This window comes from Balaenoptera musculus, chromosome 13, assembly GCF_009873245.2.
Source record: "Balaenoptera musculus isolate JJ_BM4_2016_0621 chromosome 13, mBalMus1.pri.v3, whole genome shotgun sequence".
In the NCBI taxonomy this organism is placed as follows: Eukaryota; Metazoa; Chordata; class Mammalia; order Artiodactyla; family Balaenopteridae; genus Balaenoptera; species Balaenoptera musculus.
The window spans coordinates 33,548,382-33,566,232 of record NC_045797.1 but is presented as its reverse complement, the minus strand read 5'-3'; positions in this window follow the sequence as shown (position 1 = coordinate 33,566,232).

The window sequence follows — 17,851 nt, the reverse complement described above, 5'->3', positions numbered from 1 at the left end:
GCAGAAAACCCCTGCATGCTCCACTGGCTTGCAATGACAATGGCCTATTGCAATGTAAAACACGCGGGAGAATAAAAAGGTGCTTTTTGTTACCATTTTATCAAAGCTGTTCATCTTCGAGCTGCAGGCAGCATTTTGCTGGAATTGCAGATATTTCTCTGTCCAGGCTCTTTTGTTTGTGCATCTCATTTGCATATATTTATCTCCAGCTGAGGGTGCTTTCTGCTCATTAAGGCCTCCCTTCCCATTATTTCATAAGCCAGCTGCTAAGAGGGATTTCACCTGTGGTGACTGAGAAAAGAGGGGTGAAAAACTAAATTCTTCATAAAAAGGAAATCTTCTGAGTCTCTTCCCCTATAAATGGGCACCATTTGTGTTAAACAGCCTCTTGTCATGATAGATGCCTCTGGAGGTCAGGGTTAAGTTGATTGGAAGGTCAGCAGTAAAACAACAGACAAACCAGACGCCAAACTGGTTCCTTAGCTGTCGGTGGGAGCTGTGGTGCAAACAGGTCTTGAACCTTTTTCAACCTCTAATAAAACAGGGGATGAATCTGAAGTGGATCAACCAGGCCCCTGAGGCAGCAGCACAGAAAAACACAAATAATATCAATATCAGCAGCCACAGGAACAATGGGGCATTTCTCCGTGCTACGTGCATGCTGCTATTGTTTCAAGGGCTGGGGAATTAATTCCACTTATTTATTTAAGGCGTGTCAACTCACTGCCTAAACCTGTTTCAGTGTCAAGATGAATAAAACTTTTATGGCTCATAAAATAGAGCCATTCATCTCAATGCTCTTTGTGGTGCGTGTTTTTTTTTTTTTTTTTCTGGCACACTGAGCTAGGCCTCTGCTCCTAGATGGTTACATCTGAACTGTTGCTATGATCCACACCATATTAGAGAACAAAATGATTTCACCGGCAAATGGATCTCAACAGACATGACACAGGAAGGCATTTTAGCTGCGATGTGATAGTCCCCAAATTCCTCTGAAATCCTCATCGTGCACTTGCATCTGTTTTGAGCATGCGTTATTGACGAAGCAGAAGTTTTGTTTTTTTAGAGGAAAGTTAAATAATGATAACAAGAAAAAGTTAGTTTTCTGGATATCATGCACTTCATTTGACTTTAGAAATGCAATCTGGTTTAGGGTAGCTGTTCCCATTCAGCACCTTTAGCCCAGTTTTCACTGCTGTGTACTCAGTTTGCACTGATGGAATAATTCAAATGCCTTCTTTAGCTCCATAGCTTTGAAGTTTATGTTTAATTTTGAACAGCAAATGCCAAATATAAATGGAAAAGAAAATGCATTTCAGCGTACTTTTGCATTATACATTTTTCAAAGTTCAGTTGTAGAATCAATTTTACTTTTGATTTCCTACTGATGACTTTAACAATAATATGATACTAATAAACAAGTTCACATTTCTGAAGTGCCACACACAGTGCTGAGCACACACATGTTCTCATGCAATCGTTAGTGATAATTCAATCCAAGTCACAGAAACCCATTTAGAATAATAATGATACTCTTCAGTACCCAGAACATACCTTAGAAAACAAAAAAAATTCCAATCAAGCAATATCATTCTAGCAGATGCTTTAACAGGGAACATCATGGGAACCAGGTTGCTTTATATTAAGATGAGCAAAAAGAAACAATTCCATGGCATTTCACAAATTCTCCAATCACGGGTTAAATCTCATACATCACAGCTCTTTGCTCTGTTGCAATGTAAATTGATTTGTGGATGATTCACTTACTCTGTTGTCCCAGTTGCTTTGCTTTTGAGATCTCCAGTGAATATTGTAGCCTTTACTTATGATGCCGGATTATTTCTAATTTAGTCAGTCAGCAGGTCAGTTTTTCCACGTGAATTCAAGTTTTTCCAGCAAGTAGATTATTTGAGGATAGCCCAAACAGAAGTTGTGCTTTCACATTTTGCTCATGGGTGAAGATGTGGCCCTGGGAAAGAGGGGTTCAGTTTTTGGGTGCCAAGCACTGCTTAAGATTCAGCTGCTCTTTCTTTCCCATTTGAACCGGTGGGTGTACCAGAGCTCTGCATAGGGGTGGTCCCTTTACCAAGCAGCCCTGTTTGAAAGTGGAATTGCTTTCAAGTGGCCACCAGACCCTGAGAAAAATATTTCAACTCAAAATTGATCAGGTTTTGGTAATCTATGGCAATGTGTTCTCATTTAAGCACGGAGCAGGAGATTTTTCTTCTATAACCCATTACAGTTTAAAACACGCAAGAAGTCTTGCTTCACACAAGACGTTCAACTTGTGGTTGGAGAAATTTTCCAACTTATTAAATGTTGTTTATATCCTCCTCTTTGTATACCCTCTGCCTTCCCAGAGCTCCCTCTGTATCCGAGTTACCAATTTTCTTTTGGACCTTTCACATTAAATTTAACCCCACTCCCATCCGGCAACCTAGACCCTCCAAATGACTAGAGCAAAAATACACAGTTTACAAACCCCCCAAGTCTGCACTCTTGTCTCTCGTTTTTCTTTTGCTCTAATCTAATCACTAATTCTTAAGCTTGGCCAAATAGTTAAAAATGTTAAGTGCTAGCAAGGCCTTCTACCTCCCCCTCATATCTGTCTCTGTTTATGGAATGGGCTCAGTTTCCTTCTCTTCTCCTTCGGCCTGGGGTCTTCAGGTCAGAACACTGTAAATACACACAGCTCTGGCTCGACCCATAAATCTGAGCAAAGGGCAGGCTTATATATTCAGATAAGCACGGGTTGGGGCGGGAACATGGAAGGAGACAGAACCAGCAGAATCGGACGCTCTGCAGCAATGTTCAGAAAAGAGAAGTGAAAAGGCCAGGAATCTTTAGTGGGGAGGGAAAAAGATTTTTATCTCGAAACATCTCTCCTTATTTCTAAAGGATGAGGTTGGCACTGCTTCCTATTCTTTTTTTTTTTTTTTTTCAATTTTTTACTTTTTCCACATTGCTTACACTCACATCCTTACTGAACATATTATCTTAGAGGCAATCAAATTAAACAATAAATTTCATTTATTTCCAATGTCCGTTTTCCTTCTTAAGTGTATTGGCTTGTGATTTGAACTTTGTGTATGTGTGTGTGTGTGTGTGTGTGTGTGTGTGTGTGTGTGTAATGTGAATTAGAGTCCTTTTCCCAGAAATTCTATTCTTCTGGAATTTTTCAAACCTAAGGTCTTTGCCTAAATAACCGTGTTGTTAGTCACCACACTGAATCCCAAAATAAAACACGGCTGAAGGAGCTGGGAATGACAAAGTGATACATAAATGCTTACATAGCCTTCCGTCTTTAAAGCTTCTACTTGATTTCCAAGTTCAAGTCTATTCTGTTGGGTTTTCAGATCTCAAAATTTTCTGTGACTCCTGAAATATCACCCTTCTTGGGAGATGTGCCCCTTGTGGACATAGATATTGTCGCAATGGAAAATCTTGAGCCAGGTGACCATGGCTGAAAGCATACTTTCTACCATTCATATGCCCTAACTCTGCTTTAGAGGCATGGGCCACCCCATGAATTGCCTCAGTCACTTAAGAATCTAGGAAATGTGGCACTTGCTTTGTTTTCAATCCATGTTTTATATTTTATCATGTACATATATACAATTTTTATCTCATTTCTCTAGGTTATTCTTTTGGCGAATAGAGAACTCATATTCCTCAAAAGGACCTTCTTTTCTTGGGTTGAGATATTAGTGACAATTCCATGTAGGTAAGAGAATTTTATGGGAAAAACTGCCAAGAGGGTAACGGGGCTGGCTGCCCAGACTGTTTTCTATGTTCTAGCCTCATCTTCGACAAATAGAAATGATAATAATAATGATCACCATTTACTGAGCACTTACTTTTGGAAAGCAATGTGCCAGGTGCTTTATATGCATATTTTTTTTTTTTTTTTTTTTTTTTTTTTTTTTTTTTTTTTTTTTTTTTCTTTTTATATCTACTTTATTTATTTATTTATTTTATTTTGGCTGTGTTGGGTCTTCGGTTCGTGCGAGGGCTTTCTCTAGTTGAGGCAAGTGGGGGCCACTCTTCATCGCGGTGCGGGGACCGCTCTTCATCGCGGTGCGCGGGCCTTTCACTATCGCGGCCCCTCCCGTTGCGGGGCACAGGCTCCAGACGCGCAGGCTCAGCAGTTGTGGCTCACGCACGGGCCCAGCCGCTCCGTGGCATGTGGGATCCTCCCAGACCAGGGCTCGAACCCGTGTCCCCCGCATTAGCAGGCAGATTCTCAACCACTGCGCCACCAGGGAAGCCCGCATATTAATTTTAATCCTTATAACAATGTGACAAATGACTTGTTATAGTCTCCATTAATGAATGAAAAACTCTGGTTGGAAAAGTGAAGAAACGTCTCCCAGAATGTACATTTAAGCTTAGCATTTGAACGTGAGTCTGGCTCTAGAGCTCTCTCTTCTGAACTGCCTCTCAGGGCCTCAGGTTCTGCGTCTTCAGGATGTGGGTCTTGGGTGGAACAGAGTCTATTTAGCAGGGTATTCCATGTCTGGGTTGACTTTCTCTGCCCACACCTCTCCTGAAGCTTCGTCCTGGCATTTTCAACAGCCCTCTGGTGTCACGGCCTGGCTCTCACAGACCTCCTGCACTCATGTCTGAGACGGAATTCATCGATTCCTCACCCAACCTGCTTCTTCTCTGTGATCCACGTAGTGTTCTCTGGGAGCACCGTCCACTCCGCCCTGTAGTTCAAGCTCAAGGCTCTAGCTGTCTCGGCTCTCTCCCTTCTCACCTGCCATGATCATCAGCCGGCCTGGCAGAGCAGTGACACGTGCAGGGGACATTACTGTCCCACTACCTGGGTTTGAATTTGGCTCCCCTATTTAGCAGCTGTGCACCATTGGACAAGGTGTTATATTCCTCTGTGCCTTGATTTTCTCATCTGTAAAATGGGGTCTGAAATACTACTTGTTTCATAAGGTTCAGACTCCTGGTATTGTTTGACTGAATTGTTAAAATAGCCTTCAGACTCGCTTCACCAGAGTTATCATTATAAAATAATAGCCATGATACCCTCCTGCTTAAAAATTCTTTGCTTCCCTGTTGCCCTCTGCCACTGGCCTTTCCAGGGTCATTTTCCACCATGTCCCCCTAAGCAACTTGCACTCTGGCAGCAAAAAATTATACATGTGGTATGCTTTTGTGCCTCCACACTTTTGACCGTGCTGTGCCCTCTACCAGAAATGCCCTTCCTTTCCGTTTCTGCCTAGTGATGGGCACTTATCTTGTATGGCTCATTTCAAAAGTCACCTATTTTTTAGGGCAGCATAAAGTGAGTCAGTCACTTGTAGAGTATATTCCTCTGTTTTAGAACCTAACATGTTGAATGGTAATTATATGTGCTGTCATTATATGTACTGTAACCTGTAGGCTGGGGGCTCCTGTGGGCAGAGACTGTGTGTTTTCCAACTTGATATGTTTTGTTCTAGAGCCTCATATATAGTGGGAGCCCCCAAATTTTGATTAATATATAAAATGTCATTCCTCACCCTAAAAAATGACTTAAAGTAAATAAGTGTGTATCAAATGCCTGTAATGTGTTAACTAGTTGAATTAAATCGTGTTAGCTTGAGATGAGAAAGACGGTGAACTTGTAACAAAATTAAATTAAAAACTCAAGAGCATTGAGGAGTTTGGGATTAACAGATTCACACTATGATATATAAAATAGATAAACCACAAGGACCTACTGTATAGCACAGGGAACTATATTCAATATCTTATAATAGCCTATAAGGGGAAAGAATCTGAAAAAGTTTATATATATATATATACACACATATATATAAATAAAACTGAATCACTTTGCTGTAAATCTGAAACTAATACAATATTGTAAATCAACTATACTTCAATAAAAAAAAAACCTCAAACACAACTGTATTGTTCTTACTGTCCCCAAGATGAAGCCATCATGTTTTTTCCTAGTAACATGTTAAATGTTACAGTTTTTTGACACCTTAGGAAAATCTGATAATGGAAATTCTTTAGAATATCAGTGAGGTCTCTATATTTTATATATTTCATTAGAAAAAGAGCCAGTTTTTTCCTTATGTGCCTTTACTCTAAGCATAATACTTCATGGGAGGCAGTATATGAGTGGTTACGACCATAGGCTTGGAAGCTAGAATGCCTGGGTTTAAGTCTTGGCACTGTCACCTACAAGCTGTGTAATTGTTGGGAACAGTTTCCTCAAAGCCTGTTCTCTTACCTGTAAATGGGCATCATAGTAACATCTACACAGAGGGTGTTTTGAGCATCCAATGAGTTAGTGTATCTAAACGCTTAGATGAATGCCTGACTTACAGTAAATGCTCAATAAATATGCCCTGTTATCCGGTGGTGTTTACAGGAGAGTCGCCTGGAATCCTAGTAGAAAGGCGAGGTCTATCTCATCGTCAGGGGCACAGTGCAGAGAGGCGGGAGAACCTGGAGAGATGATGAATTGGCCCATTCACCTGTGCAAGGACTAGGTATCCATTCAGACATCATTTCAACACATAAGCGATTTAGTGTTTCATTTTGTCATTGACACATGGAGCTAAATCTAGGAACAAACCCAGATTTAAGTTAGCAGTTAGGACAGTTGGCTCTAGAATCATTCTGCCTGGGTTCAAATCCTAGCTCTATGACATACTGGTTGTGTGAACTTGGGAAATGTTTCTATTTCTATAAGTTAAGCTTTCTCATCTGGCAAATGAGGAAAAGGACTAATTTTAACCTTCTACCTGTTGTGAGAATTAAATAAAACAACTTGACATGCTTATCGTAGTGCCTGTAGCATAGTGAGTGCTTCATTTCTGTTAACCACCGTTTTCTTGTTGAAAGTATCATCGTAATGTTTTTACTATATGATGTGCTTTTTAAATTTACTTTATTGTGAAATATATCATACCTGTGTCTTGCTTTTTTCATTCAACGGTTGCAACTGGACTGATGTGGGTAGTTCTTATTCCATCAGTTTCACTGCTGTATAGCATTTTATTATACCAACACCCCACAATTAATTGTGTTATTTTTTTCTATTGATGGGCATCTAGACTGTTATTGATTGATTTCTATTACAAACATTGCTGCATAGAACATTCTTGTATATGTGCCCTGGTGCACATGTGAAAGACTGAAAGACTTTCTTTAGGAAGTTAAGCCTAGAGTTGAGATTGTAGGACTGGTGAATGTTCAAACTTACTAGGTAGTGGTAAACTGTCTTCTAAGTAGCAGCTCATGAAGGATTTTTTGACAGAAGATCATTACAAATGTATTTTGGGTTCTCATAAAGATTACTATATGCTGTAGTCAGTCTCTAAGATTTTATGGTTTCAAAATAAAATCCAAATGAGCCTCTTCTTTTGGTATTCACACCCTCGTGTAGAGCTCTCCCACACCGTACCAAGGTTGGTCTGTGTGACCATAGAATATGGTAAAAGTGATGGTACGTGTTACAAAAAACTGTAGCTTCTGTTTGTGGCATCCTTTCTCTTTCTGTCTCTTTTGCATCTTTCACTCTGGGGAAAGCAGCTGCCGTGTTGTGCAGCTCTATGGGGAAGCCCATAAGGTAAGGAACAGAGATCTCCAGCCAACAGCCAGTTAGGAACTATGGTCTACCAACAACCATATGAGTAAGCTTAGAAGTGGATTTTCCAGCCGCTCAGGGCTTGAGATGACTGTAGGTTGGCTGTAGGTTGATAGCTTGACTAGAATCTCATGGGAGACCCTGAATCAGAATTGCCCAGCTAGGCTGCACCTGGGTATTTGATGCACAGAAATTGTGTGAGATTGTAAATATTTGTTGTCTTAGGCTAAGTTCTGGGGTAATTTATTATTCAGAAAAGATAACTATACATATTGCATTAAAAGGCAAAACTCTCCAAGTTCCATTAAAGAATTTTGAAATAAAGCAGGATAGTAAAACAAATTTGAAAACAGATAATGAAAAGGTTGATGCACTAACAAATGTAGATGTTTTTAAGTTGGTTGGTCATGTAAAAAAGCACCGTGAGGGTGGGAAAGCAAGGATAATTTATGATTTATAACCTGCAGAAACATGTTTACATGTCTTCAAATTTTTAATTTGATCTGTATTATTAATTATTAGAGTCTTTTAGATGTGTGTATAATGCAAAATATTCATTATAACATAATAGCAAAATAATAGGCGTCATCTAAACATACATAAATAAGAGAATCGTTAAGTAAGTAGTATGTCCATTCAATAGAGTATTAGAAAGCCGTGAAAAGAAATATATATAAAGTAATGACATACTCCCAACATAATGTTAAGTGAAAAGGGCAGAATATACCCTACAATCGGTATAAAACCAACTCTACAGGGATTTAAAGGTGAAAGTGGGCATCTCTCAGTTGGATTGTGTGGGGTTTTGTTTTCTTCAATAAACTTTTTCTGGGCTCTGTAAGTTCTTTCTAACAAACTTGTGTTATCACTTTTATTATTAGGAAAATGCATTTACCACCTGAGGAAATTATTCTTGGTTTACTTTTAGCATTACAAAGAAATGAGGACCACAAACTTCTACCTTCAAATTGGAAAAAGCAATCTTATCAAACAGATACCGAGAGCAAAGCATCTGTAAAGGTTCTGGACACTGCTTCAGGTTGGCTGGCTTCCTTCTATATCATCTTGGTCTTTGGACATAATCAAGGTCTTCTATCTTGTTATAATTGATGATCTTGTTGATTTCGCTTATATAAACAAATGTAATCTATGTGTTGTTTTGTTGACATCAGAGCTTCTGAAAGAGAATCTGAGGATAAAGTCATGGAATAGTCTAAACTTCCATGTGACTACAGTTTATATTCTTCAGCATCTGTTCATGAAATTGAGAGGATGAAGAATGAGGTAGATGAAATTTCATGGAGAGGCAATGTGGCGGTGAGGCTGCCTAAGACCTTTTAAAATGGGAAGTGTGTTTGTTCTAAGGCAGCCAATGGTGGCATAATTGAAGAAGGGCTTTGTTAGGTTGACTGGGGTCTAGAGTCACTGTCTTGTAAAATGGTGCTTCATAACAGAATAATATGAAAATTTATTTTTGATAATAGTAAAAAAATCTTAAAACTTAAGTATTTGAATAGACTAAAAAATATATTTTGTTCTTAAAATTCCCTTTATAAAAATATCTTGCCCATTAAATTAAACTTGGAAAGACCTTGAAATACGGTACTAAATTTGAAAGCGTTAACTAAAGTCCCACCACTTGAGAACCGCTTCAACATTTTAGTGTATTTATTCTGATATTTATATTCTCTATGCATTTCCACTGCATACTGTGCTTCTACCGTCATGCTTTATTGTTACTGTATCTTCCCTTCTAGACCATTAGGTCTGTGAGGACAGTGGCTATGTCTTTCTAACTTACCATCCTTTCCTCAGTCCTTAGAGCAGAGTAGGTACTTAATAAACACTTGTGGAATGGTTAAATTATTTGGACTACACAAGGAAAAGAGGAGAGCCAGGAGCAGGAGAATAAGTTAAAGCAAAGCTCTATGCCAGTTGAGACTATTGGCAATTTGGAGTGCTGTTCTCAGTACCAGGTGCCACTGAGGACAGACATCAGGTGCCACCTGAGTGTGCCAGGGCCTGTGCCAGGTGGAAGTTCAGGGAAACTTTCTGTGAGGGTGTTCAGTCCTTGCCAAGGAAAGAGTAGTTTTTTGAACTCCAATGGGGCAACCAAGAAGATGGGGCTTGTAACTGAAGCTTCAGAATTAGTAGTAAATCATCATGGCTTCTAGGTTTATTTGAACCATCTAATACCCAATCACATTTGCTTCTCAAAACAAGGAACTGTTTTGTTTTATCATGTACAAAATACTGATCACAAATATTTCAGGCTATAAGGAAAAATATTACCAGTTATGGCAAGCACTGGAAATTTATAATTTGGTGACTTCATACGGATCTGATCATTCTAACATCACGTTTCCAAGCATTATTTTATTAAACACTCCATTTATAGGGAATTGTGTAGCCAGAATTTATTGTTTGTTTAGATTTTTCCAATGCCCTCATCACTGAGGTCCCTGGTTGCATATGTAGAAGATTAAGAGATACAATAAACTAAAAAGAATAGACCAAGCAACACATACTAGATCAGGGCCAAACTAAATAAATATGTCTACTTCTAAGTCCCGGAGTTCAACAAGAACAAAAACAAACTCCTACATATAAAATAAGGAAAATTTTCATAAGAAAGAGATTCAGCCTTAATTTGATCTGTTTGCCCAAGTTCAGCAGTTGTTTAATCTAGAAGCCAGTATCCATAATTATTTTATATTTTCCGATTATACTTTTAAAAATAATATGGGCCTCAAGGAAGCACAACCAAGAAATTAAAATTCCCCCAGGTGTGAATCAAGGCCAAGCCATGTGTTTTCAACTCAGAACAAATGATCTTAAAATCCTGTTTGCATCTGCTCTTAATAAAATCGACAAGAACAAAATACAGCTAAATGCAACTCTTCCTAGTGTCAGGTTAAAAGCCAAATTCCCTGGGTTTTAATTTCTCTTTGTGTGAGGGTGGGACAAATTGCCCAATCTCTTTGCAACTTGGTTTTCTCTCCTGTAAAATGGGGGCAATAATAGTATCCATCTCCTTGGGTTACTGTGAGACTCCCATGAGTTAATGCATGTGCTGGGCACAGGATAAGAACTATATAAAAATTAGCTGTAATTATTATTAAACAGTGAAACAAAGCACCTGCCTACTGTTACGTATGGTGTCATCTTCTTTTCTCTTGACAAGAGAACACCCTAGTCCATCTCTGCAGTTTTAGTCTTTCACATTCATTCTTAGCTTAGATTGTTCCCTTCCTCCTTCCCTCCAAGAATGTTTCCCTTGCTCTTCTCTTGGCCAGATCTGACCCATTTTGACTTACCCCATAAAGTATCAATAATAGGCTAGGGCCAGAAAATGGCTCAAGGCTCATGTCTCTGGAAATTAGTGTTTTTGTATTTCCTGACATTCTCGAATTAGCAAGAGTACTTCAGAAGACCTGATGCACTTTAGAAATCTATAAGGTAGTAAGAGCAATCTCTGCAAATGCTTCTCTTCTTAAAATAAACCTCTTCAAAAATTTTTGTCCCAGAGCACAGGTGACGGAGTGCCCCATTTGGCTATTATTTTTCAAAAAGGGGAATAAACGGAAAGTTCTCTGCGTGAGGATCGTCACTGACATGACTGTGCATCAAGAAACTGAATACAGTTGTTCCTTCCTGGCAGATCTGAAGGGAGAAGCCAGTTTCCCGTTCTGTGTCCTCTCCACTCGCCATATCGTCATGGCAAGGGTCTGCAGTGGACAGACGTCTCCAGGCATAAGAGCAGCTGACATCTCGGCCTTCCACCCGTGACTGCAGGTTCTAGCACGTGGACCAGTCACTTCGATTCCCAAGCCTCAGCTGTCTTGGCACCATTATGCCAGCTGAAACACCATGGCTGCATCGAAGCAGGGACATGGTCCATGTGGCCTTGTGATGTCCCACCCAACTCAAGTCTATGACTCCCTTTACTTGTTTTACTGTGAGAACATTGTAACTTCTCCTCCCAAGCGTAACGCCTTTAAAATCTAGCCCTCAGGGGCTTCCCTGGTGGTGCAGTTGTTAAGAATGCGCCTGCCAAGGCAGGGGACATGGGTTTGAGCCCTGGTCCGGGAAGATCCCACATGCCGCGAAGCAACTAAGTCCGTGTGCCACAACTACTGAGCTTGCATGCCACAACTACTGAAGCCCGCGCACCTAGAGCCTGTGCTCTGCAACAAGAGAAGCCACCGCGATGAGAAGCCCGCGCACTGCAATGAAGAGAAGCCCCCACTCACCGCAACTAGAGAAAGCCCGTGCACAGCAACAAAGACCCAACGCAGCCAAAAATTAAAAAAAAAAAAAAATCTAGCCCTCAAATAAAGAAATTTTCTGCCACAGATTTTCTTCTGGATTTCTTTGCCTTCAGCTGTGGCACTGAAAAGCTTCTTGGAAAGAAACTTTTCTCTCCTCCCATACAAGGCTATAGTAATCCTCCTAAATGCCGTTTGGATCATGTTACTTCCCTGTGTAAAATCCTTCAGTTGCTCTTCTTTGCGTGTGGGGGTGATAGAGCAATATGTGCATGGCATTCCTACCCTTCATGTGGGCCCCTGGGGTCCACTGCCCCACGGGTACCCTGGGCTCTGGCCCTAACAAGCTGGATAATTCCCCTCCTTTGCTATCTCCTCTCTTCTCCATGCCCTGCCTTTGGATGGATTCTTTCCTCTGAAGTTAATGTGCTTCTTTGCTTTCTCTGCTTGGCTAAATCCTTCTTCTCCTGTACATTAAACTCAGGCACCTTGTCCTCTGGGAAGTCTTCCTGAACCTCAGAGGGAGACAAGATGGCCCTCATCTGTGCCATCTGACCCTCCTTGCTTCCCTTGCAGGGAGGCCATTCTGCGTTGTACCTGCTTTTTGGTGTTCCTATTGCCCACTGGTCTGGAAGCTTCTGAAGACAGGGACTCGATCTTGCATTTTGGCAACTCCTGCACCCAGCCCAGAGTCTGGTTACGGTAACAGGGTCAGTAAACGTTTGAAGCCTCAATTTGACAAGATCTTCCTCGTGATAATTAGGGACACTATAAACCTGGAGGAGATTATAATTAGGTATGTATAGCTGGTGGAAAACTGTTCCCAAAGAATTTAGAGAGGACAGACCTAAATCGGACAATAAATATGTGATGATTTATAAGAATTAGAAAGGGTGGGAGGTAAGATGCAGAGATTACTGAACGTGGGAAGGATTCCTTCAACAGGTAACACACCCAAATGATTCAGCTTTGAAACTGATGAGGTGTAAAATTCTGCTTTTTGGTCTAATAGTTCATTAAACTAATACAAATTGTGGGAGGAGAACTTGTCTGGAAGTGACCCCAAATGAACCAAGACTGTGATAGGAACTGCCCACAATTTTATTATTATTATTTTTAAAAGTAAATTTATTTATTTAATTTATTTTATTTTTGGCTGCATTGGGTCTTTGTTGCTGTGCACGGGCTTTCTCTAGTTGCGGTGAGCGGGGGCTTCTCTTCATTGCAGTGCGCAGGCTTCTCATTGCGGTGGCTTCTCTTGTTGTGGAACAAGGGCTCTAGGTGCGCAGGCTTCAGTAGTTGTGGCACGCAGGCTCTGTAGTTGTGGTGCACGGGCTTAGTTGCTCTGTGGCATGTGAGATCTTCCCGGACCAGGGCTCAAACCCATGTTCCCTGCCTTGGCAGGCAGATTCTTAACCACTGCACCAGCAGGGAAGCCCCTATTATTATTATTATTATTATTATTGGCCACTGTGTATTGAGCGCCTACTATCTATGGGGCATTTTCATCAGATGCTTTAAATTCATAACCTCATTTATTAAACCCCACAGCATCTCTATGATGTAGGTAACATTAGCCCATTTTGTGAACAAGGAGACTGAGATCAAAAGGGAGATTGAGGTCACACAGCTTGGAAGAGACAGCACCGATGGGGTGACCCCCAAAGGCCACGGATTAAAGGAGGGGCAGCCTCACTTAATCCACACTATCACATGAAGGGGGAAATGTTGGTTCCATTCTGAGAGCCCATCTGAAAATGGTCATAGACCAAGTAGAGCACATTCCCAGTGGGGAGGCTGATGAGAATTTAGAGGTGACAATTAATCACACCCTTGTCTTCTCAGATTTCAGATTCACCTGAGAAACACACAAAGTCAGATAGATAGAAATCCAAATGTCAGCTTTTTCAGAAAGAACTTGAACTGTGGTTAAACAGACATGCGAATCCGGTCCCCCAACCCAAACACTAAGTGTAGCTGCCGGAACCACAGGCCTCTGCCTGGAAGGGGTTGAGCCTGCCGGGTGAGCTCAGCACAGGCAGGGAGAAGGCCACACTCTGCAGGCAGGTGGGTCTGCTACCAACCCTGTGTGGACTCAGCCAGGAACGCTCAGCGACGTCTCCTAGATTAAACAATCAGGCCGCCAGCCAATGTGACTCTAATTCTTCTCAGAGAAACATAGAACCAGGGAATGAAGTCCTCGTCCCTAGCAGTGGCTCGAATTCTAACTGACATATCAATGAAACCAAAGGGTGAAATGATGTGATGGTTAATTTTATGCATCACCTTGGCTGGACAGTGGTGCCCACTCATTTGGTCAAATACCAGTCTAGATGTTGCTGTGAAGGTATTTTTCAGATGTGATTAAAATTTAAATCAGCAGACTCTGAGTAAAGTCAATTACCTCCAGAATATGGGTGGGCCTCATCCAATCAGTTGAAGGCCTTAAGAGCAAAGAATTAGGTCTCCTGAAGAAGAAATTCACCTCAAAACTGCGACACCAACTCTTACCTGAATTTCCAGCCTGCCTTACAGACTGCAGCCTCTCTGGTTCCCACAACTGCATGACCCAATTCTTCCTCTCTCTCCCTCCCTCTCCCCCCACCCCACCTGTCTCTCTCTCTCACCCCACCACAGGGTGTGTGTGTGTGTGTGTGTGTGTGTGTGTGTGTGTGTGTATTTAACTGGTTCTGTTTCTCTGGAGAACCCTGCTAATACAATGTTGAATCTGTAGCTGAAATGTTAAAGTGATGGCCATGAAAGCCATGTTCACGTTTCTGATGGGTTCCCATAAGATAAGGTATTGGGTTTATTCAATGTGCCCCATCAGTGTGGATTATCTGAGATGCCTGAGCATCTGAAATGGTTTAAATAGTGCCTGATGGCCCTTGTCAGTGGTGCTATAGAAAAGATGCTCATGCTATGAAAAAGCTAAATCAGATGGCTGGCTGCTAGGGGTACTTCAAACTATTTTGAGCGCAGTGACATTAGCTTATGCTTCTGTTAAATAATTATAATGCAAATTTTTCCCCATTTTAACATTTGTGAGGTTCTCTTACGTCTATTAATTTACTAGTTTTCCCATAGTGCCTAGCACATAACTAGGCAATTATTATGGAATTGAGTTGAGACGGTAATAATGGCAAATTAAGAACCAACTTTCAACTTTAACCTGTATTTCTCTATTTTCTTCACTATGCTTTGTCCCTATGTATTTCTTTTAAAGTACTAGCTTTTTATGACCAGCCTATTGGTAATGTTCTATTATTACTTGGTTATTTAATTATAAATTAAAATGCATAGCTCATAGGATTTCTGACCAGAACTAAGCAAGAAACTAAAATATACAAACGAGAAAATAAACTAATTTGGAAATAACACTTGTCTGAAATCAATTATATTATTTTCATAGGGAACACAATTGGAAGGAGATATCTGGTGAATTCATCCAAAAGAATAAAAGAGTTATTGGAATACAAAAAGTACTGTCTCTTCAAATGTTAATGAACACCAGCTTTATCATTTCTAGAGAAGAGGGTTTTGCTTTTACTTTTCCTCTTCCAGTGAAACATTTTACTGCCTCCTGCCTGGGAAAGGGCCATAGTATTATTTATTTATTTATTTATTTAATTTTTTAACATCTTTATTAGAGTATAATTGCTTTACAATGGTGTGTCAGTTTCTACTTTATAACAAAGTGAATCAGTTATACATATACATATGTCCCCATATCTTTTCCCTCTTGCATCTCCCTCCCTCCCACCCTCCCTATCCCACCCCTCTAGGTGGTCACAAAACACCGAGCTGATCTCCCTGTGCTATGCGGCTGCTTCCCACTAGCTATCTATTTTACATTTGGTAGTATATATATGTCCATGCCACTCTCTTACTTCGTCCCAGCTTACCCTTCCCCCTCCCCGTATCCTCAAGTCCATTCTCTAGTAGGTCTGCATCTTTATTCCCGTCTTGCCCCTGGGTTCTTCTGACCATTTTCTTTTCTTTTCTTTTCTTTTTAGATTCCATATACATGTGTTAGCGTATGGTACTTGTTTTTCTCTTCCTGACTTACTTCACTCTGTATGACAGTCTCTAGGTCCATCCACCTCACTACAAATAACTCAGTTTCGTTCCTTTTTATGGCTGAGTAATATTCCATTATATATATGTGCCACATCTTCTTTATCCATTCATCTGTTGATGGACACTTAGGTTGCTTCCATGTCCTGGCTATTGTAAATAGAGCTGCAGTGAACATTGTGGTACATGACTTCTTTTTGAATTATGGTTTCCTCAGGGTATATGCCCAGTAGTGGGATTGCTGGATCATATGGTAATTCTATTTTTAGTTTTTTAAGGAACCTGCATACTGTTCTCCATAGTGGCTGTATCAATTTACATTCCCACCAGCAGTACAAGAGGGTTCCCTTTTCTCCACACACTCTCCAGCATTTGTTTGTAGATTTTCTGATGATGGCCATTCTGACTGGTGTGAGGTGATAACTCATTGTAGTGTTGATTTGCATTTCTCTAATAATTAGTGATGTTGAGCAGCTTTTCATGTGCTTCTTGGCCATCTGTATGTCTTTATTGGAGAAATCTATTTAGGTCTTCTGCCCATTTTTGGATTGGGTTGTTTGTTCTTTTAATATTGAGCTGCATGAGCTGTTTATATATTTTGGAGATTAATCCTTTGTCCATTGATTGGTTTGCAAATATTTTCTCCCATTCTGAGGGTTGTCTTTTCGTCTTGTTTATGGTTTCCTTTGCTGTGCAAAAGCTTTTAAGTATCATTAGGTCCCATTTGTTTATTTTTGTTTTCATTTCCATTACTCTAGGAGGTGGGTCAGAAAGGCTCTTGCTGTGATTTATATCATAGAGTGTTCTTCCTATGTTTTCCTCTAAGAGTTTGATGGTGTCTGGCCTTACATTTAGGTCTTTAATCCATTTTGAGTTTATTTTTGTGTATGATGTTAGGGAGTGTTCTAATTTAATTCTTTTACGTGTAGCTGTCCAGTTTTACCAGCACCACTTATTGAAGAGGCTATCTTTTCTCCATCGTATATTCTTGCCTCCTTTATCAAAGATAAGGTGACCATATGTGTGTGGGTTTATCTCTGGGCTTTCTATCCTGTTCCATTGATCTATATTTCTGTTTTTGTGCCAGTACCATACTGTCTTGATTACTGTAGCTTTGTAGTATAGTCTGAAGTCAGGGAGCCTGATTCCTCCAGCTCCGTTTTTCTTTCTCAAGATTGCTGGGGCTATTCAGAGTCTTTTGTGTTTCCATACAGATTGTGAAATTTTTTGTTCTAGTTCTGTGAAAAATGCCAGTGGTAGTTTGATTGGGATTGCATTGAATCTGTACATTGCTTTAGGTAATAGAGTCATTTTCACAATGCTGATATTTCCAATCCAAGAACATGGTATATCTCTCCAACTATTTGTATCATCTTTAATTTCTTTCATCAGTGTCATAATTTTCTGTGTACAGGTCTTTTGTCTCCTTAGGTAGGTTTATTCCTAGATATTTTATTCTTTTTGTTGCAATGGTAAATGGGAGTGTTTTCTTAATTTCACTTTCAGATTTTTCATCATTAGTGTATAGGAATGCAAGAGATTTCTGTGCATTAATTTTGTATCCTGCTACTTTACCAAGTTCATTGATTAGCTCTAGTAGTTTTTTGGTAGCATCTTTAGGATTCTCTATGTATAGTATCATGTCATCTGCAAAAAGTGACAGCTTTACTTCTTCTTTTCTGATTTGGATTCCTTTTGTTTCTTTTTCTTCTCTGATTGCTGTGGCTCAAACTTCCAAAACTATGTTGAATAAGAGTGGTGAGAGTGGGCAACCTTGTCTTGTTCCTGATCTTAGTGGAAATGGTTTCAGTTTTTCACCATTGAGGACGATGTTGGCTGTGAGTTTGTCATATATGGCCTATATTATGTTGAGGAAAATTCCCTCTATGCCTACTTTCTGGAGGGT